The following is a 22,568-nucleotide window of genomic DNA, read 5'->3' on the forward strand; positions in this document are numbered from 1 at the left end:
CCTGCCTTATGGGCACAGACATGGCAGGCAGAAAAGGACTGGTTTCAGGCCTTGCTCTTCCCCAGACGTGATGCAGTAGACACAGCAAGCCCAGAGCAAGCCTCCCCTCAGGTCTCACTCAGTCCTTCCTGCAGAAGACTTAGGGCTGAGGGCACAGAAACCCCAAACAGTGGGAAGGGCAGACGGCCGGCCTGGGGTCAGACGTCACCCACCCTGTTCTCCAGCCCTGCTCTCACTGACCGTCGTTCATTTGATCAACAAATATTCAGCGAGTCCATTCTGTACGCCAGCAACTTGAGGCGCATCCCATAGGTTTTCACTGACTTCTTATAAATCTCTGCAAGACATCAATTGCTATTCCCATTTAATAGGGAAGGAATCTGAAGCTCAGAGAGATAAGTTATTTGCTCCATGTCATACAGCTAATGAAATGCAGGGCTGGGATGCAAGCTCGCTTGTATCTGACTCCAAAGTCTCAGCGGGCCCATCCAATGCCTTAGGTCAGTGGCTGTCAAATTTGGCTGCATGTCAGCATCACCCTGGGAGCTTTTAAATCATACCAGTACGCGGGCCTCACCCCAGAGATTTAGATTTAATTGGTCCAGGGTGGGATCCAGCGCCAGGGTTTTTGTTGTTGTTGTCATTATTTTAATCTTCCCTGGTGCTTCTAATCTGCACCCAGGATTAAGAACCACAGATTTTGGTGAATTACTCATCCTAGTCAAATTTACTCATTTCCACCCAAATAGCTGAAAAGACAGACCATCAACCAGGGAGTGAGATCTGATTTAGCATCAGAAAAGATTCCCCGATTCTAAAACTTAGCTCCACACCCTGCCACACCTTTGGACCTTGAACTTTTCCAGGTTCCCCCCTTTTAATATTAAATAATACTTGTTATCCTGCTGCAGCTTAGTGGAGACTAGTCATTAACCAACTAATACCAAGAGTGGGGTATTGAGAGAAAACAAAATTGGTTACCCAAGAGGAAAGGGGGTGGGAGGAAGGATAAGTTAGGAGGTCAGGATTAACATATGCATATACTACTATAACTACTGTGTATAAAACAGATAACCAACAAGGACCTGCCCTACAGCACAGGGAAGTATGCTCAGTATTCTGTAATAATCCATAACGGAAGAGAATCTGAAGAAGAGAATCAGATATATCTGAACCACTGTGCTATATATCTGCATCTAAAGTGATATTGTAAATCATCTATAGTTCAATTACAAAAGAAGAATGGTGTATTGGGAGAAGACTGATGGGGTAGGAGAACCCAGGAATAAGGAAAATCATGAGAGAGGACATAAGCTAGGTTAAAAAAATATTAATAATAATCATAATGCATAATTACAATAACTAAACCTATATTGAGTGCTTACTGCATTCCTGCTCTTGCTCTAAGCGCCTTATAAGAATTAACTCAGCCACTCTATTGAGGTGAATGTCTCTACCCTCTCTATTTTACAAATGAGGAAACTGAGGCATACAGAGGCCATTAAATAACTTGACCAAGGCTTCCCAGACAGACAGTCTATGGCACATGCCCTTAATTTTGTCCACTTGAGTTCTCCCCAAGCCTAGGTCTGCCGGTGGCTTCCTTGCCCCACTCAGTCACGTTTGCTAGGTCTGAGGACTGCCCCAGCCTCCTCTCTGCACAGCTGATCAGCCCTCCCATGTCCAGCCACTTCCCCTGCTCTGCTTAGCCCGCTGTAGCCACGGCAGTTAGCAGTGTGGGGTGAGGGGAGGGGCCCCGGCCTGACATACAGTCTGGGGTCTCCCTGCAGGCCTGCCCTTAAGTGTTTGCTCATCCGGGTCAAAGGGCGACTTAAGTCTCTGGACTTAAGTTGCCTTCTTTTAAAATGAAGGTTTTAAATTGAATCATCTGTAAAGGCTCTGAGAAGTCCCACAATGAAGAAACCAGATTCAGCAGGGTTTCCTGAATTCACAGGACCACTGTAGGGGATGGCATTATAGCTGCCAATTCCTCACTGTAGCCACACTCTGCTGTGACCTTGCAATTCCTACCACTAGTGGTAGCATATATTCGTTTCTCTGCTTTCAGCAGAAATTTCGGCCTGGCAGATTTTTTGGCCAGGTCTAGCCAATGGGACATTAATAGACACAATAGAGGGAAAGGCTTGAAATATGCTTATGCAGGTAAGCTTGCCTCTTTTTTTTTTCCATCATCCTGAGGAGACCATGCCCTGGGTGGCTGCGTGATCCCTGAAGAATAAGAGATATGTGGAGCAGAGGCCTTCCCAGGTACCCCACAGGACTGTGAGAAAAATTAAAAATCAAAATGCATTCATGTTTGCTAAGTCACTTCAGTCGTGTCCAACTCTGTGCAACCCTATGGACTGTAGCCTGCCAGGCTCCTCTCTCCATGGGATTCCCCAGGCAAGAGTACTGGAGTGGGCTGCCATGCCCTCCTCTGGGGGATCTCCCTGACTCAGGGATTGAACTCACATCTCTTATGTCTTCTGCATTGGCAGGCCGGTTCTTTATCACTATCCCAGTGCCACCTGGGAAACCCTAAAAATCTCAATAAATCATGATAAATATTATTATTAGTCACTGAGTTTGGGGTTGGTTTGTTACGCAGCATAAATGCAGTGTTAACTGACAGATACAACTACCAAACTTTTTTTTTCATTAACATCTATTAAATGCCCAACTGAATGTTCCAAGGAACACATTTGGAAAAAAGTACTTCTCTAGGAACATGTGAAGCCAAGCTTTTTTCTTTTTTCCCCAGTGTGCCTTCCTTAGCTTCACTGAGCGGCGCGCTCACTTTTTGTCTGGTGTTTAGTATAGGTCTCTCACCCCCTGCACAAAGAAAAAGCTTCTTGAATTTCCATCCTCAAGGCCTGGCACATTATAGGCGCTTAGTAAGTGCTGGCTAAAGGAAAAGAATGTCATCATAACTGTCTGGGCCGCATTTGTGGACAAGGTGATCTCTAAGTATCCTTCCATCTTCAGCATCCCAGAGTTCAGCAGACACACCCTCCTTCAGCAAGCTGTCCGTGGCAACTGGGGGCCAGTGTCACACCCCTTGCCATCCTCCCCATGTCTCCTCTCGATTTCTGGCCTCATTTCCTCTATCAACTCAGCTCCCATTTGCAGTGCTGTTATTAAATGTTGGCTCTGGGGATGTTACAAAGATGGGCAGGTCACACACTCTCCCCTGGAGAAGCTCAGAGATGCTGCCAGTCCACCTGATGCTGAAATTTGAGGACAGATACACACAGGGAGAGTCAGTCACCCACGAGTTCTAAGCAGGAGATGGCAGGGTCAGCCTCATGCCTGAGGCCTCTGAGAGCACTGCACTGCTCTCTCACTCAGAGTCCAGATCATCAACCACCCCACCTTCAATGTAAATCTAAGAAAGTCCCTTCATGATAGCACTGAGCTTCTGACTAATTAAGCAAGCCCCCTGCCTCCCTCCCAGGCAACTCTGAAGGCTCCTCAAGGAAATTTGGGGATTTCCTAGAGGGGGCCAGGCTCCTGTCAGTTAAGCAATATCCTTTCACACCCTCTAGTGGTTAGAGGGCATTCTAACATCCCAGAGGAGCACGGTAACTCCCCTGCATGCGTGCCTGAGTGATCAGTCCTGTCGACTCTTTGCGAACTCCCCAGGGCCTACCTACAAAGTGAGTCTGTCCTCTGGGAAATCGATTTGGCAATAAGTATCAAAAGCCATAAACACGGTCCTACCCTTTAACCCAGTAATTCCACTTCTGGGACTCTACCCCAAGGTGATAATCCAAACATGGGGCAAGTCTGTTAGCACAATGATGCTCACTGCCTCGTTGTTTAGGATATCTAAAATTAGCCAGTATCCTGAGTGACAAAAAAATAAATGATTAAGCAAATTATGATCTATACACACAAAAGGATCAGCATTGTGAGGTCACTTAAAAAATGATGGAAAGTGGCAAGGTGAAATAGCTGGAATATGAATGCTGAAATCAGTCTAGTCTCCATCAGCAGTTGATTGTTGACATGCTCCCTAAGCTCTTTGAGCCTCAGTTTCTCTATCTATAAAATGGAAGAACATGCTGCCTTGCAAGTTGGGAAGACTACCTTAAGAACTGTGGGTAGGGCCTTTCACACCATGCCTGGCGCAGAACAGAACATACAATCACTGGAGTTGTTATTATTATTACTAAGGTTTGAAATCATGTTACAACAGGGCAAATGCATCTGAAACCATGGTAAGCAACAGCAAAAAAAGCAAGACACAACACAAAATTGTATCTTTACTATCATTTCACTTATACAAAAAAGAAAAATGATACGCGAGGAGAACTTTTTAAATGTTATTTTTAATTGGAGTGTAGTTGCTTTACAATGTTGTGTAGGTTTCTGCCATATAACCACGTGACTCAGCCACAAGCAGACACGTGCCCCCTCTCTCTCGACGCTCCGCCCATCTCCCGTCCCACCCCACCCCTCCAGGTTGCTACGGAGTACGGGTTGAGCCCCCTGCATTACACAGCAGCTCCCCATTTGTTATCTCTTGAAAGATATACATGACATGCCGACAACACTCCTGCTGTGGTTTTTGTTTTTTTCCAGCGAACATGTCTTGAGTCGGATGTGCTCAGAACCAAGAATGCCGTAGAGATATAAAGATGAAAGAAAGCCCTCTGAGCAGTTCACAGTCTCCTGGGTGAAACAGGCACCATGGGCAGGAAAGGGGGCCGGTGGGAGGGGGAGGGCTCGGACAGTTTCCCGGAGAGAATTTTACCTGGCTGCCGCTGAAGGTGGGCGCGTTTTCCCCCAGCCTTCCAAGAGCGGAAACATCTTGTTAGGGAAGGGGATGTAACTTCACGACACTCACCCAGCTTCACTCTAAGTAGTGTGTTCGGAGGCGACTGAGGAAGACAGTTGAGAGGTCAGTGGGGTCCAGGGGCACAGGCTTTCCCCAACCCCTGCACCCAGCTCACCCCTGTGGACCTCCAGCCCTTCCCCCACAGGCAAAGGCCCGGCCTAAAAGCAGCATCACCAGCGGCATCCAAACTGGTACCCAGCGAGTGAGCTAGAGCCACTGGTTTTCTCTCACTGCGTCAGCTACTTCAGATTTTACAGAAAGAATCACCAGTGTCAACCAGAGTTTCGCATGTTTCATGAGGTTTTACTCTCCTGCCTGTCCTAGCAGTAGGGAAAGAGGCCTGCAAGTCTCTTCAACTCTACCCTGAATACAAGAGATGCAATCAGTAGCTATAAGGTCTCTAGCCTGAGGTCCTGAGGTCCTGAGGCCCTGAGGCCATGAAGCTGGGACACTCTCCCTGGCTCTCGCCACAAAGGAGGTGATTGAAACCGCAGCCTCATCCAAAGAAAGCACCGCTCTGGGCCAACAAGTGAGGTCAGAAGGGTCTCCCAAATTGCCCTTGTTTTCTTCTATGCTCACTTGACCTTCAGGTTTCCAGGGGATACAGGTAGGGCCTGGCTGATCGGGAGCTCAGAGAATTCAGAGATCAGTCTAATTCCCTAGAGAGCTCCCTCAGTCCTAAATCCTTTCTGTCCACTCCGAGAAGTGCGCTCTCTGCTGCGGTTCCCACTGCAGAACAGATCTCCCCAGGCGGAGTGGTATTAACAAATCCAATCATTTTCTTTCACCTGCAGAAATGTAAAAGGGGCACTGTGGAAGAGCTGACTCTTCACAACACTTCTAGGAGGACCTAACCTGGGGAGACTCACGCTGGACCCGACTGGAAGGCTGAGGACTGTTCCTCTTCAGCCCAGTTACATTTTAGGCCGAATCACAAGACACAGCCATCTTGAGCCACTGCTTCCGTGAAGAGCGAGCCACTCTTATTTTCTTCCCTCTTCTTACAGCTCCCATCCCCAGAAGGCTCTGGAACTGGTCCTGAGGGAACCAGGCCAGAGGCCTAGGAACCCTAGCACTTACTGAACTGATCCCAAGAATGGTCCGCGTATCAAGTCAGGACATCCTCTCCCACCAGACTTCTCTCTTCTTTCTCCACATCCAATAAAATGTTTTAGGAGGACACAATGACCTTTTTTTAATCAATAGCCAAGAAGACTTAGTCCAAGGGCTGGGTGTCGGTCTCAAAATGTTCCGTCACAGTCTCTCTCATCAAGACAGAACAAAACAGCCTAGTGAGTTCATCTGGTGGGCTCCCAATGGATGCCAGGTATTATAGCGGTTGCTTGAATCTTAACCCTGCACAATAGGGGTTAAGTGAGAAAAGAGAATCCCTGAGGATGCGGTGACATCAACCCCTAAAGATGGGTTTGGTATATACCACTCTGGAATCCCAAATTGGAAAGGAGCTGTTTGACACATACAAGTAGGCCCCATTCTAAGAAAAGGGGTTGGCAATAATCCAAGGCTTAACAGCAAATTTTAAAAATGCGAGTGCTTCCTCACTTTCTATAAGAGAAGATGCTTTTATTACAGGAACTTCCTTGATGGATTTAAGTGCTGGTTTATAGATTGGCAGCAACTAAGAGGCAGGAAAATACAAAACGAAAGACTGGGCCCACAGCCAGTCAAAGACCAATCACAAATCAAGACAAACTTCGGAAGCTGTAACATCCAGCGATGGAAGCGGGATTTGCTTTTCACACATACACACACACACTTGAAGTGACACCCCCAGAATCTAGTCAAGTATTCCTATGACGTGGGCCCAAGGCTGCATTCCAGGCTTGGGGAGTAATAAAAGCTAATGCATAGAAACAACAGAACAGGGATGGCATGTTTACAGAATGCGGAGGAGACAGACATGCCTGGAGAAGAGGGTGTGTGTCAGGAAGCAGAAGGAAATAAAATTGGCCGGGTAGGGCGGGGCCATTCTAGCAGGTTTGAAAGCTAAGCTGAGGCATTTGAACTTGAACTGTTAGACAAGAAAGAGCTCCTGAAAGTTTTTTTCTCCAAGAGAGGCATGATCAGAGAGGAGTTTTAGGGAGACCCATCTGGTATGGGCATAGGAGGAAAGAGTGGAAACACAGACAGCAGTGAGGGGGTTGTCACAGGCCTGAAACCGGTAGGATGGAGGCCCTGAACCAGAGGGAGGCAAGAAAACCTGATGGAATGTTTCCACAAGAAAGACATTTTCTAAAGGAAAATGGTGCATGCATTCGTCAGGGCCCAGATTTGACTGCAAGTCTCCCATCTTTGGAACAGTGATACTTCTAAGCTATTTCTTCATAATCATCTCTTCTTGGATTTAAGTCCCATTTCAACACTTTCCAGCTTCAAAAAATTCATTTTATCAGGATATGGAGTGGAGTAGGTTAAACCCAAGTCTGTTCAAGGTACAACCAAAGGTTAAAAGGAACCAGTAATTTTTTAAACAAACTATGCATCTTTAAGCCTCTAAGAGCAGAGTCATCTTTCAAACTTGGACCCTAAGGTGGCTCTGTTCCAATGACACATCAAATAATCAAGTCCCCATACTTCTTTGGAGACTGCCTTCAGAGTCTGCTGTATATCCTTTTTAAACCCTACAATATCTTCTTTTGACAACATAATTAATTTTGTAAAAGAATAGCCACAGGTCAGTCTGCTAGGGAACAAGACAATCAGTCAAGCTGGGTCATGGCTCTTTGGGTTAGAACAGACAAAATAGCTGAGACTTTGGGGGAATGGATTGAGATGTGTGTGTTTTCTTATTATCTTTTAGATCTCTGCCATCTCTAGTGATGGCCCATTCTGCATTCACAGTACTCACTGCCGCCTTTGCTCAATTTGTCTTGACCAGTATCTTTGTCAGTTTGTCTTACCTTGAAGTCTTTCCAAAAACCTAACTTGGAAGTACGAGGCACAAAAGGAAAAGAAAATGCAGTCGATCCCCTTTTATCATTCATAGGCTGACTGAGAGGGAAATTTCCAGCAGAAGTTGCAATAAAAGGTTTTGAGCAAGGGGAGTATATCTGTTCTGCTAACACTGAGACTCTCTGCAAAGGGATGTCATTCTTTCAATCAACAGGACTAGAATGCAGGTGAGAATTAATGAGACGATCCCCGCCTTCAAGGAGGCCGTGAGCAAAGAACTACTTCGCATGTTGACTACTTTTGCAGAAATGACACTTATCTGTCCCTAACTCATACCTTTCATTTTCTCCGTTTGCGACCAGGACATTACAGTCTCGCTCAACTGCCGTGTGCTCTCCCCCATTTCCCAGACTCCCTTGCAGTTAGACTGTAACCGCATGACTAGTTCTGACCGATGGGACATGGGAGGAAGTATGCCATTTCCAAACTCGGTGATATAAGCTCCCAGTATGGCCCTCCAGCTTTCTATTTCCAGGCTGCAGTGATCATACGATGGTAGGATACATCCCCCAGATAGGAACATCTGGGGCCCTGAATCACCACCCAGAAGAGAAGTACCCAGGAGTTTCCCTCAACTCACACTGGAAAGTCCCGGGGATGGGAGAGAGAAATCTTGGTAGGATTAAGCCACTGAGTGTGGGGGCTTTATTTGTTACCACAACGGAGGTTTCTTGCCTAAAATTCTGAAATAACACAGAGGATGTCAACATGCGGTAGGAAGATCAGGGCTACAGAGTAGTCCCAACCTGGGAGAAGGCAGTGACAGGCTTAGAGGCTGCGCATCAGAGCATTTGCAGTCTACAAATCTCCAACGAAACCAATAATTTTCCTCTGACAGAGCAGACTTACTGCTCCTGGAGACAGGAAATGAGAACTGATGGCCCGCTTTGGACTCTCCCCATGGCCAACTTGACCATAGAATGCCTGAGTTTTTGAACAGTAGAAAGAGTTCACCTTCTATCCCGTCTGCTCCATCACATCCAGAAAAGACTTCCAAGAAAATAAATTATACTATTTCTTCCTTTAAAAAACAGATATAAGCAATGGCTCAATATGCTGTGGCACATTCAGACAAAGGAATATTATTCAGCCCTGAAAAGAAATGAGCTATCAATCCAAGAAAAGACATGGGAGAAACTTAAATGCATATTACTAAGTGAAAGAAGCTAATCTGAACAGAGCATGTACTGTAGGATTCCAGCTATGTGACATTCTAGAAAAGGTAAAACTGTGGAAACAATGAAAAGGTCAGTGGTTCCCAGGGGCGGGATGTTAGAGAGAGAGATGAATAGACAGAGCACAAAGGATTTTTATGACAGTGAAGATACTCTGCATGGCATTATAATAAAAGGCTTTGGCAAATGTCATTTATATATTTGTCCAAAAGCATAGATTATACAATATCGAGAGTAAATGCTAAGATAAACCTATGGACTTTAGGTGATGATAGTGTATCCGTGTAAATTTATCATCAGTGAAAAATGTACCACTCTATACATGTATCTAATGTATCCTGAAAGAGATGGGAATACCAGACCACCTGACCTGCCTCATGAGAAACCTGTATGCAGGTCAGGAAGCAACAGTTAGAACTGGACATGGAAAAATAGACTAGTTCCAAATAGGAAAAGGAGTACGTCAAGGCTGTATAGTGTCACCCTGCTTATTTAACTTATAGGCAGAGTACATCATGAGAAACACTGGGCTGGAGGAAGCATAAGCTGGAATCAAGATTGCCAGGAGAAATATCAATAACCTCAGATATGCAGATGACACCACCCTTATGGCAGACAGTGAAGAGAAACTAAAGAGCTTCTTGATGAAAGTGAAAGAGGAGAGTGGAAAAGCTGGCTTAAAACTCAGCATTCAGAAAATTAAGATCATGGCATCTGGTCCCATCACTTCATGGCAAAGAGATGGGGAAACAGTGGAAACAGTGGCAGATTTTATTTTGAGGGTCTCCAAAATCACTGCAGATGATGACTGCAGCCATGAAATTAAAAAGCACTTGCCCCTTGGAAGAAAAGTTATGACCAACCTAGACAGTATATTAAAAAGCAGAGACATTACTTTGCCAACAAAGGTAAGTCTAGTCAAGGCTATGGTTTTTCCAGTAGTCATGTATAGATGTGAGAGTTAGACCATAAAGAAAGCTGAGCACCGAAGAATTGATGCTTTTGAACTGTGGTGTTGGAGAAGACTCTTGAGAGTCCCTTGGACTGCAAGAAGATCCAACCAGTCAATTCTAAAGGAGATCAGTCCTGGGTGTTCATTGGAGGGACTGATGCTGAAGCTGAAACTCCAGTACTTTGGCCACCTGATGTGAAGAACTGACTCATTGGAAAAGACACTGATGCTGGGAAAGATTAAAGGCAGGAGGGGAAGGGGATGACAGAGGATGAGATGGTTTGATGGCATCACCGACTCAATGGACATGGGTTTGAGTAAACTCCAGGAGTTGGTGATGGACAGGGAGGCCTGGCGTGCTGCAGTCCATGGGGTCGCAAAGAGTCAGACAGGACTGAACTGAACTGAATATATCCTTGGTGAAAAATGTATCAATGATGTTGATAACGAGGGATCAGGAGGGAGGCTCTCTGTGCATGTGTGGGTGCAGAGGGTATCTGGACAATCTCTGTATCTTCCTCTCAATTTTGTTGTAAACCTCAAACTGCTCTAAAAAATAAAGTATTTATTAAGGTAGATGAATATTACCTTTCTGTTATAAAATCAAACCAGAGTCAAAGGGAAAGTCCCCAGTAACTTTTGCCCACAGACTGTGCTCTCCCTACCCAGAGAAACCACACTGAATCATACCTCCAGGCTGCTCTATCCATTTGCATACTTACAAAGGTTTTGCTTTCGGTTCTTAGTCTATATTCGGTCTTAAAACATGAATAAGCCAAACAGCAGGTATTCTTGTTCTGTCCTGGCTTTTGTTGTTTTTCTTTTTGACTTTTCATTTTTAACTTTTGATATTTTTCAACACGTTGGGCCAACTTAATGCCTTTTTATTGCTCCACAGCTCTTCTGCAGCATGAAGGTAGCATTATTTATATAATTACATGGGATGTTCTGCAGCTGCAATGAGCATGCTTGAGCCACCCGCGGGGTACACGGGCCAGCCTTTCTCTAGGACGGGTACCTGCGTGGGGACTAACGGGGTCAAAGGGCACGCTTATCTTTAGTTTTAACAGACACTGCCAAACAACTCTCCAAAGAAGCCATACCCGCATATTTGCATCAATAGTAAGTAAGTGTCTTTCATTTCTTCACCTTTTTTTTCTGGTAGTGAGTGTGGGTGACTTATAGGTACAAGTGTCTTAAGCTGGAAAACATGCTTATTGACTGATTATGAGGTCATCTCAGGCAACTGCCTGCTTGCAGACAAGGATGGACATCCACACTGCCGGCAGCTTTCACCACTGTGCCCATTAGCCTGTAGGCGCTGACCCACCCAGACAGGCGTCTGTCAGTACTGACAGAGGAGATTTCTGTGTCTTTTAGCCAACAGTGGCCCCTACGCTGCTCTGCCTCTCTGAGAGTCCTAATGCCCAGGTCACATCACCCAGAGGAGGTGCTGAAGGCAAACAGCAGCGCCACAGGACCCGCAGGGAGATCAGAGCCCCCACCCCAGGGCCACCAAACACTCTGCATCAGACAAGGAGGACAGGCGGCAATACTCTAAAAAATCAAAATTAATGCAAGAGTCCAAGATGAACAGAATAGAAAAATTTCAAAGGAAAACATGGGCAGTGTTACTGATTTTTCCATTTTCCTCAGGCTTCAGTGTGTTCCATACATTAGTCATTTGTCGTTTTAAGTGGATCTGGGACACACACACACACACACACACACACAAACACACACACACATAAACACACATACACACACGCACACATACACACACACACATACACACACACACACACACACATACACACACACATACACACACAGAGATACACACATACATGCACAAACACACACACACAAACACACACATACACACACATAAACACACACACACAAACACACATACACACATACACATAAACACACACATACATACATAACACATGCACAAACACACACACACACACACATATAAACACATACACACAGAGATACACACACATACACACACATATACACACAGACACACAGACACACACACACATACATGCACAGACACACACATGCACACACATGCACATACACACAGATACACGCACGCACACATACACACACAGATACACACACAGACACATACACACAGAGATACACACACACATACACACACACACACACACGAGCACACACACACATATACACACACATACAACCACATGCATGCACACACACATACACACACATAAACACACATACATGCACAAACACACACATACACACATAAACACACACAAACACACACATATACACACACAAACACACACACACACATACACATAAACACACACATACACACATAAACACACACACACATACACATAAACACACACATACACACATACACATAAACACACACATACACACATAACACATGCACAAATGCACACACACAGAGATACACACATGCACAGATACACACACATATACACATACACACACACAGACACACACATATACACACATACACACACAGACACACAGAGAAACACACACACACATACACACACACATACACACACACACATATACACACACTGTAAAATCTTTGCCTGTGTGACTTTGGGAAATTTTCTGAACCCCTCCGAGACTCGGTTTTCTCCTTGTGAGTTGTCAAGGATTAAAGGACATAAAACATGTACAATGGTGGGTGTTCAATAAACACCTCCCACCGTGGGTCCTGGGCTTCCCCGGCGGCACTAGTGGTAAAGGACCTGCCTGCAGATGCAGGAGAGAGACATGGGCTCAGTCCCTGGTTCGGGAAGGTGCCCTGAAGGAGGGCATGCAGTCCACGCCAGTATTGTCGCCTAGAGAATCCCATGGGCAGAGGAGCCTGGCGGGCTACAGTCCCTTGGGTTGCAAAGAGTCAGACGCGACTGAAGCAGCGCCCACGCCATGGGAACTAAGACCAGTACTCGTGCCATTATTAGTCACCAGGACAGCCTCGCTGGTTGCTGCTTCCCCTCTCATCCTTGAGCCTGGTTTGGTCTCTAGACCTTTTCCTGGTGACCAAGTGACCCGTGTGTAGACTGCAGATTGCTAACAGGAAGAATAAACCTTGCTGGGCACTTGCTTTGAACTGTGTCCTGGGATGGGCACTTTCATGCAGTATGTCAGTTAATCTGCACAATAATTCTTTGGGAGGCATTGATGAGAAAACTGAAGCTCAGAGAGGTTAAGTGACCTGCCCAGGGTCACAGAGTGAGCCAGTGGCTGAGCTGGGCTTTGGGCCAGGTCTCTTTAAATACAAATACACCGGTCCAACGTTTATATCCCTCTGAATGGTGTCAGTTCGATAAAAAAAGAGCCTGGTGAATACAGATCCCGTGGGCAAAGACTCCTTCAAATTCCCTGCCTAATCATCATCCAAACTCAAACAGCAGGTTTTGTTCCTGATTCGGCCCAGACCTACTGCCTTCAGGGGGTGTTGGTTTCTCTTGCACAAGTCCCAGAGCCCTCAGGATTCCCTCTCCTGAAGCCAGGCACCCACTGCCCCACCTTCTCTCCCTGCCTCCCAGCTCCCCACACAACGCACCCCCACCCAGATGACACCCAGGTTGATAATACCACGACCTGATTCTGTTCACCCTCATCCTGGGCCTGCTTCCAGGCCCACCACTGCTTTCTGCCCAGGATCTACAGGCTGGTCTGCACACAAACGAAGGCTGGGCGTGGGTGGCCCTTTTCAGAAGCACTTTGGCTTCTGTGCTTAGAGCTTTTGGAGACCTCTCTGGGCCCCCCAGCCACTCTGCTTTGCCGGGTCCAGGGGTTAAAGGCCCCCGACTAGGCCAGGCCAGGCCCCGGGTACCAGTTGGTTCCTGGGGAGGAGAGGCGGAGAAGGGAAGAGACTCTGTTTCCAGAAGGTCACACCCCACTGTCAGATTCCCTCCCAAGAATCTGGCCCTGTTTTCCCATCTGTCCTTCCCCCAGCTTCACTTCCCGAACAGTGTTTGTCATCACTGGGAGAATCACCGCTGGCTGCCTCCATGAACCCACAAATCACCTTCCTGCCATCGTTTGGCAGGGGGAGTGGTGGGAGTCAATAACTCCATTTTCCGTCACTTGCCCCCCTCACCCCTTCACCACCCAGGGCCAGGAGCCTTCGCGGGCGAAGTTTGCACCACATGTCATTCGTCCAACCTGCCAGAAGATCTCAGCATTGATATGCCCTCTAGTGGATTTTTAAAAACCAGAGTCACACCCACGCTGAACAATGATCAATTAATTCTGGCCATGTCCACGGGGTCCCAGCGCCGAAGCTATGCCATTGAAGGTAGGCAGCCACCTGGCCAAGCAGAGCTTCTCCCCTGACCTATAGCCTGGGTGTTGGGAGCAATAATCGCCGTTAACAAGAAGCATTTCCTCAGGAACTGATGCCATTGGCCCAGCCAGAAGTGGGGTCCCTTCAGCCCACACCCAGCCTTCTCCATTGCCTGGAGAGCCTACCACACTCAAAACTCACTGCAGTATCTGCGTTGCTTCAGTGCTTCTCCTGGTTACGCCCTGCCCTCATCCAGGAGACCGGCCCCTGCTTTAGGCTCAGGCTGCCCTCTTGCTAGCGTTGCTAACTGCTTCCAGCAGTTTCTGTGCCAACATGTGAATTCCCTCTTCTCATCTGTCTCAGGGTTTCTTATCCGTGGCACCCCTAACATCTCAGTCCAGCTAATCCCTTGTTGCAGGGGGCCATCCTGTGCCCTGAGGGGTGTTCAGTACCTTCCTGGCCTCTGCCTACTAGATGCTGTAGCATCTCTCCATTTGTGGCGACTGAAAGCATCTTCAGACAATGCCAAGTCTCTCTGGAGGGGAGGAGGGGAGGGAGAGAGAAAACCACCACCCACTGAAATTCACTAGCCTATGGGCAGAACTTTTTGTGGATCTGGGCTAGGATCTGAGGGTTCCAGAAATACCCCTCCCCACCCATGTGACCAGGTATTAGTCATCTCCATCTCGGGGGCTGGGAGGCCAGGCCATTTAACCTCCATAGTGTTCTATGAAAGTGCATCCTCCCAGGCAGGCTCAGACCTTGGCTCAGGCGGCGGCATTTCACCTGCTGCAGCATAAGGTGTGAAGCTGGGGGTTGAGGGGGAGCAGGGCAGAAAGCAGGGTGCTGGGGAGGATGCGAGGAGCGGCAGGGGCTGCGGGGACTGGATGCCATGCTCCATCAGGCTCTGCTGCTCGCGGACATTTTCTTTCATCCTTAGAGGGTCCCGGGGATGCAGACCTCCCTACACACTAGGTGTGCGGCGGCGCTCTGTCTGCAGAGCGGCCGTGGGGGAGAGCCGTCCATCCTCGTTTTGCAGATAAGGCCAGTCAGCTGTGCGGAGGGCCGGTCACCCGAGGGGCCCACCCCGGCCCCTCCTGTCCTGCGCTGCGGAGACATGTTGCCAGCGCGTCAAGCGCCCGCGCAGGGCGGCGGCGGGGGTGGGGAGCAGCGTTCCCACAGGTGAGAAATCTGGGCGAGTCCTTGGCCTAGTTTCAGAATCCGCTTCAGGGGTGTCCCCACTGGGGCGCGGAGCGCAGGCGGCCTAGATTCCTTCTGTTCCTGTAACCCAGTTCCTCAGTGAACGCCCCGCGGCCGCTCCATGCAGACCCGTCGGCCTGGGAGGCGTCACTCCCTGGAGGCAGAGCCGCCCTGCTTCCTCCAGCGTGTCCTCAGGTCGCCCGCTCCTGGCTCTTCATGGAGCGGGGCAGGCCGGCCTGGTGGCCGAGCAGAAGGCCGAGGCCGCGGCTCCCACGGCGGCAAGGTCGGGGAGCCCAGCGCTGGGCCGGGCGCGCGGCGCCTGGGGCGGCCCTCGGTCAGGAAGGCGGCCTCGGCCAGCACGCCCCCTCCCTGGGGCAGCCCTGCGCCTCTGCCCCCGAGAGAGGCCCACCTGGTCCCTGACCTCCCTCAGAGACGAGCGGAGGCAAAGGTTACTCGGGGCCACCCTTCCGCCTGGTCTCTGAGACAGAAGTTCAGCAACGGCAGAGCCCCTGCGAGCCCCCAGCGGCGAAGCGGGCCAGGGCGGCCCAAGGCTGTGGATGTTCACCCTCTTCCTTCCTTTGGGCCAAGGCTTTGACACCTGGGCCCAGAGCAGGTGGGTCGGGAAACGGTCCTGAGCAACGCACAGGCGGAAGCTCTCCGTCTCTCTAGCACGCTTTCTCCACGTTCGAGGAGCCACACTCAGGCGGGGACGGATCATCCAGCATAGCTCCAATGAAAGAAGACCGATTTCCAGTGAAGAGCAGACAGACGCGGCTGTGACGTTCCTGGCCTTCCAATCTCCGTCTGGGCTTCCCATCCCTGGATAAAGAGCATCAGGGGCTGGGGGCCACACAGAGAAGGGAGCTGGGGGGTGGGGAGAGACTGCCTCCAGATGTGCCCAGGTGAGGGGCGCCCAGGCAGCCCCAGACTCTGGCGGTGAAGGGGCACAGAGGCGGTTCTTTCTCCTCTCCTCTGTGTAAGCTTGGACAAGCAGGCTGTCTGTACTGGTGAGCAGGGTTGGATCCGGTCCCGGGACAGGCTGCAAGAGAAACCAGGCACGCTCGCTGCCCTGCAGACAGGTGTGGAGGGGTGTCCCTTCCAGTCAGAGTCAAAGGCCTGGAGCACTGGATCTCCTCCTCCTTGCAGAATGCCACCCACCTAGACGGGGCCCCAGCTGTGGGTACATCCAGTCACCTCTGATGGCCCACCAGGCGGTGGGGCTGAGAAGTTCGGCACATGGAGTCAGGATCACTTCAGCTTGAGTCCAGGCTCCTCAACCCGAACAAATCTTCCCTATGACCTTGGGTGTGGTTATTTAGCCTCCTTCGGTCTCCTCTGTAAAAATCCTGCCTAGAGCATAAGCTGTTTGGAGAACTTGATGAGGTGGTGTGTGTCAAAAGTAGGGGCTAAGACATCCCTTCTCCCAGCTCCATGCAGACCAGATAAAGACTGAGTAAAGAGCTGGGGAGGGTGTGAGGGTCAGGGAGCCCCCAACACCACAATGTAATATCCCAGAGGGAGGAAAATGGTAACCCTAGGAAATGAGGTACGGTCTATCAATAGTAGATGAAATTCACCCCCTCTTTTGAGGCTGTGCTGGTTAAAATCGCAGCTCAAGAGAGCATATGAAAATAATGGAAAACTCTGAGATAACAAATGCCACCCCCGGCAAGAACATCACTCACAAGGCCAGATGGTCTTGGCCCATCCCAGCCCCTGACCATTGCTTTCCTTCTTTGCTGACATCCTGGCAACACACAGGTTTGTTTGAATAAGCCTGGAGCTCTAGGGAATGTGAAGGTGATTCCCAGTGTCCTAACTCTGATAAGGAAAAAAAAAAACAACAGACCCCCTCCTCTCGCCAGCTCCCACCTTCCACACACAGAAACCTAACCTGGGTCCAGGGGACTTGCTGACAGAGGAATCAGGCTATGACAAAGAAGGAATTTAAGCCAGCACTGAAATACACACATGCACACGGCAAAGAGTGCCTTCACCACCTGGCTTTCTGCTGGCAGCACTGCCATGTCTCCTACCATCTGGACGGTGGGAAGAGAGTATCCAGGAAAGGCTGATCCTCAGTGGGAGAGTCTGAGAATTACTCTGTAAGGTGAGCCTGGGGCTTGGCCTTGGGAAGCAAGAGGAGAGCCATTTCAAGATGAGACAGCTTGGGCAGGGGACTCATCAAGGCCATTTGGGCAGGAGGACTCAGCCCCTACTAAGTTCATGGGCTCTGGGGGTTGCTCACATGAGCGAGGCATCACCCTGCCTGCCAGGAGCCTCCACTCCGGTGAAAAACACCTAGAGTTCACCTGAATGTCCTCTATAAAAACAAAGGCGGTGGGGGAGGGGAGTGTTTTCCAGGAACAGGAAACCCAGCAGTCACCCCCAGCCCTGATCTGTGTATAGCTATGTCTTTATCCACATAAGGTACACATATCTCATAATCACTTGTTTTATATTACTTTATTCTGCTTTTGCAATTAGTAGCTCAAGCTATTGTTGCCTCAACAGAAAGAGTTTAGCACCTCTTTCTTGACACCTGAGCCCCGAGTTTCCTGAGAATACTGGATTTACTCAGCCCAGAGGACACAGCCCCCATCTAAATTTTCCAGCAGAGGAGCCATCACTGTTAGCGCCTTCTGCCCTGAGGTGTGATCACTGAGGATGGGTCCGTGGGAGGGCGATGTGCTTGCTGGTCCAGGCCCCAGGCCACACCACCATGATGTCTGCATGACCTCCAAGACAATTCTTTGCAATTCACACTCACTCCCTCCCCAGCCCACCTTGCCAAGTCAGCCACTCCATGCACTGGGGAAGCTGGATCACTGCAGGCCACAAGCTCTGGGGATGGGCCCTGAAGCCAAGGTGACCTAAGGCCCCAGGATAGACTCTGTTTTCTTAGAAAGATTTTGTTTAGAGATCTTGTCACTTCTCTGGACATTGGACTTGGTTAGAACCACTTTACTTTGAATTTAGGGGAACAGGGGATGGCATAACAGTCCTTTCTCTTCTCAGAACGCCATGGGCATCTTAGAAAATTAATCTGCCTTCTCTCAGCAATCAAATCTGCATAAAAGAAACCCCAGGTCCTTTTTTCGCCCTGTCCCAGAACAATGGGTGTCCACTTGCTAATATCTGTAAGATGGGGGAGGGGACTTTGCGAACGTCTGTTCCCTAGATAATGATGGGCTGAGCCAAGGTGATTTGTGGAGCCTGGGGGTAGGTTTGAGAGGGGCTGGCATAATTTCTGAACATCCCCACCTCTACTCGAAAAGAATTACACAACAGGATTATATAAAGTTGTGGTTTTTTGTTGCCCCTAATTCTGTAAACCACCCCACCCCCTACCTCTAGCTAACTCCCCCAACCCTGCCCTTACCCCAGTGTAGTATCTTTAGACCCCTCCTTTAAAAAAAAAAAATACAAATTCCAACTGCCCTGTTGTTCTGGAAGAAGTAGTCCAACCCATGACCAACTCCATCAGCAACTGTAAGAGTCTGCCAGGGCGGCCATAACAAAGAACCAGAGTCTGGTGACTTAAACAACAGAACTCATAGTCCTAGAGGCTACAAGTCTACAGGACACAAAATCAAGGCATTGCCGGGGTTGGGTTCCTTGGAGACTTCTCTCCTTGGCTCATAGATTAGGATCCACACCTATGACCTCATCTTATCTTAATCACCTCTTTGGGGCCCCTGTCTACAAATACAGTCGCCTTCTAAGGTACTAGGGGTTAAGACTTCAACTGAAGGGGATATAATTCAGTCCATAGCAGTAATCTAGCCAAATCTCACTAGAGTGAAAATCCAGAGCAGGGATTTGTACCTGGTACATGACATGGGCTCAATAATTGTTATTTGAATGAATGAATGAATGAATTCAGCTACTGAGGAACCTAGCACTTCATACCCCGTAGTGTGGTGCGGTCACTCCTGGGCTTAACTCACCTCCACCATGCGGAAGATGCTTCTGTACAGGCCCATGTTTGCTCCATCTCAGATGTCCTCACAGTCCCTAGGACTGGGCCTTGCTCACATGCACCAGGACACATTCCGCCCTTGGCTCCTTTGCTTGCTACTAGACACCTGCCTCTGAGCCATTCACTCAAGTCTCAGCTTCTCTCCTGTGAAACTGACCCAATCCCCGCCCCTCAGGGCCCTTCAGAGGTCTGGCTGAGATCACTTCGTAAATATCTTTTGTAAACTCCGATGTGCTTTTTACAAATGTTAGCTGTCATTCTCGGGTATTTTGTAGCAGGTGGTTTTCCCAGTTACTGTGGCTGCTTAACAAATTACTCTAACATTTAGTATCTTGAAACAACAACGACATGTATTTTGCTTACAAACCTGCAATTTGTTAGGACTCAGGAAGGGCAGTTCATCTCTGCTTCACTCAGTGTCCGCTGGAGCAGCTCCAGGGCTGGTGACCAAAAGCATATGAAGACTTGCTCACTCGCTCGTCGCCCTGGCAGCTGATGCTGGCTGCCAGCTAAGATCTCAGTGAGGCTGTCAGCCACATCATTTCCCACGTGGCCTTTCTGTGTGGCCTAAGCTTCTGTGCAGCATGATGCCTGGACTCCAAGTCAGAGCATCCCAAGACAGCCAGGCAGACCCATATTGCCTTTTACGACCCAGGTTAACAACACCTCTTCCTCCCTCTCAAGAAAGTGAAAGCTGCTCAGTCATGTCTGACTCTTTGTGACCCCATGGATTATACAATCCATGGAATTCTCCAGGCCAGAAAACTGGAGTGGGTAGCCATCCCCTTCTCCGGGGGATCTCCCCAACCAGAGATCGAACTGGAGTCTCCTGCATTGCAGGTAGATTCATTACCAGCTGAGCTACAAGGGAATCCCTCCCCTTCCTCTATATTCTTTTAATTGCATGCGTGCTAAATTGCTGCGGTCGTGTCTGTCCTGTCTGACCCTTTGCGACCCCATGGACTTAGCCTGCCAGGCTCCTCTGTCCATGGGATTCTCTAGGCAAGAATACTGGACTGGGTTGCCATGTCCTCCTACAGGGGATTTTCCTGACTCAGGGATCAAACCCCGGTCTCCTGCATTGCAGGTGGATTCTTTACCGCTGAGTCACCAGGGAAGTCCATTCTATTCTTTAGACACTTGAAAAGGCTCAAGGGTAGGGGAAATAGACTCTGCCTTTTGATGAGAAGTTCAATATTCTGGAAGAACATGTGAGCCTTTGGGGAGAGGTCCACATGTTCAGTGGCCATTTTGGGAGAATACCATCTGCCACAGCACTTGATATACTTTTTGAATGAATGAAGGAACCTTTCCTTATGGCCTTACAGCAACGCCCAAGGCTCCCAGAGCACAATCTCATGCTGTGTATCTTTCCTAACTTGCTTGCTCATTTAAAACTTACCCACTCCCATCTCAGTCTATCAGAGCCCCAGCCTTTTCAGATGAAGTGTGGGGATAATAGAGGAATAGATAAACCAGTGCCTGACACTGGCTTAGCTGGGAACACCTGTCAGGTCGTAGAAGGCTGTCCCTTTCCCACAGCTAACACATCTAGAAGGCCCACCCCTGGGAACCTCGGGGAGAGGAGTGGTCCCGTCTCTCCCCATGCCATCCACGCCTCCCTAAACACTGTCCCCACCATTTCCCTCTGCTAACTGTTTGGTGATGGGTTAGCCCCGCGGTTGACTGATGCCAAGAGCTGACTCATTGGAAAAGTCCCTGATGCTGGGAAAGACTGAGGGCAGAAGGAGAAGAGGGTGTCAGAGGATGAGATGGCTGGATGGCATCACCGATGCAATGGACATGACCTTGGGCAAACTTTGGGAGATGGTGAGGGACGGGGAGGCCTGGTGTGCTGCAGTCCATGGGGTCACAAAGAGTCAGACACGACTGGGAGACTGAAGAACAACTAAAAGCCCCCCGGCTTGGAAGGGTAACTGTCTGGTCTGAACCAGTTCCCTGTGGACCTGGCATCTTTAGCTCGAGTTCCTTCATCCTGCCACAGTTCCAGAGACTGCTCAGGGGAACCTGGGCAATTCTGCGTAGCCCCCAAAGGCCCCTGAATGGTCAATGCTCACTGAGCACTCAGTTCACCGCAGGAAGCATCCAAAGACCATTAACCCTGTCGCCCCAAACCATGTTGTTTTCCACACATCCCTTCTGATTCATCTGCATTTGTTCCCTGACTCACTGGGTCTGTGTTGTCCTTAATAGCATCTGGCAACAGTGATGAAATACCAGCCTCTTTATTTTTTCATTATGTTCCCACTGGTCAGGAGATTCCCACTTGGACCACAGAACTCCAGGGGCAGTACCAGAAGATGCTCTCCCTGTTACCTCTCTCTCTCACACACACACCCATGTTCACACAAAGACACACACGCATAGACAGGCAAGCACATATGCACACACACACACTGTCTCTGGTGATTTTCACAGCCTCCGAATAAAACCCAAACTGTTTCCTTGACTTACGAAGGGCTCTGACGAACTTCCTGGAGTCCAGCTTCATGTCTGGCCACTGTCCTCCTCACCTCCAGACAGGCTGAGCTTCCTTCAGATCCAAAAAGTTCCATGTTCTCTCCCACACGGCCCTTGGTCACACTATTCTCCACCCAGATCTTGCGTCTCCCTCCTTAGCCTGCAGCTCTCAGTTCAGAAGGCACTCTCCCGGGCAGCCTTCCCTGATACTGGGCGCCCTTAGTCACCCCGGCCTCACGCCTCTTCACATCCTGGAAATCTCTCTCCCCTGCGCGCTGTTTCTGTGATCAGGCAGCTAACGTCTGCCTGCCTGCCTGCTCCCCCACTGCAAGCCCCACGAGGGCAGGACTCGCCCGCCCTGCTCCCCACGGCGTGCCCAGGGCAAGGCATCATGCTGGGCACACCGATCCAGGGGAGGGGGAGTGAGGCTGGGGGAGAGTTGCCACCCCCGTGTGGGGCAGCGACTTCTCTCTCCAGCTCTGAACCCCACCAGCACAGTGAAGGCTGAGAAACACCCAATAGTGTCCCTGCTGGGGATGGGGAAGACCAGACAGGTCTAGCGAGGGAAGAGAAGGACGAGGATGCGGCGGGAGAGTGAAGCAGGAAGGGGGTGTGTGCGGGGCACTCATCTGCGTGTGGCC

General features: G+C 49.3%; 1 long non-coding RNA gene across 1 annotated transcript in view; it reads right to left on the reverse strand.

Annotated features, from left to right (window-relative positions):
- Positions 1-22,237, reverse strand: part of LOC139038987 (uncharacterized) — a 68,807-nt gene extending 46,570 nt beyond the window's left edge. Inside the window, exon 1 of the long non-coding RNA XR_011492084.1 lies at positions 21,922-22,237. This is a non-coding gene — a long non-coding RNA (uncharacterized lncRNA). The remainder of the gene's footprint in view (positions 1-21,921) is intronic.
- Between the last annotated feature and the right edge of the window lie 331 nt (positions 22,238-22,568).

The sequence above is a fragment of the Odocoileus virginianus genome, chromosome 17, assembly GCF_023699985.2.
Source record: "Odocoileus virginianus isolate 20LAN1187 ecotype Illinois chromosome 17, Ovbor_1.2, whole genome shotgun sequence".
NCBI lineage: Eukaryota > Metazoa > Chordata > Mammalia > Artiodactyla > Cervidae > Odocoileus > Odocoileus virginianus.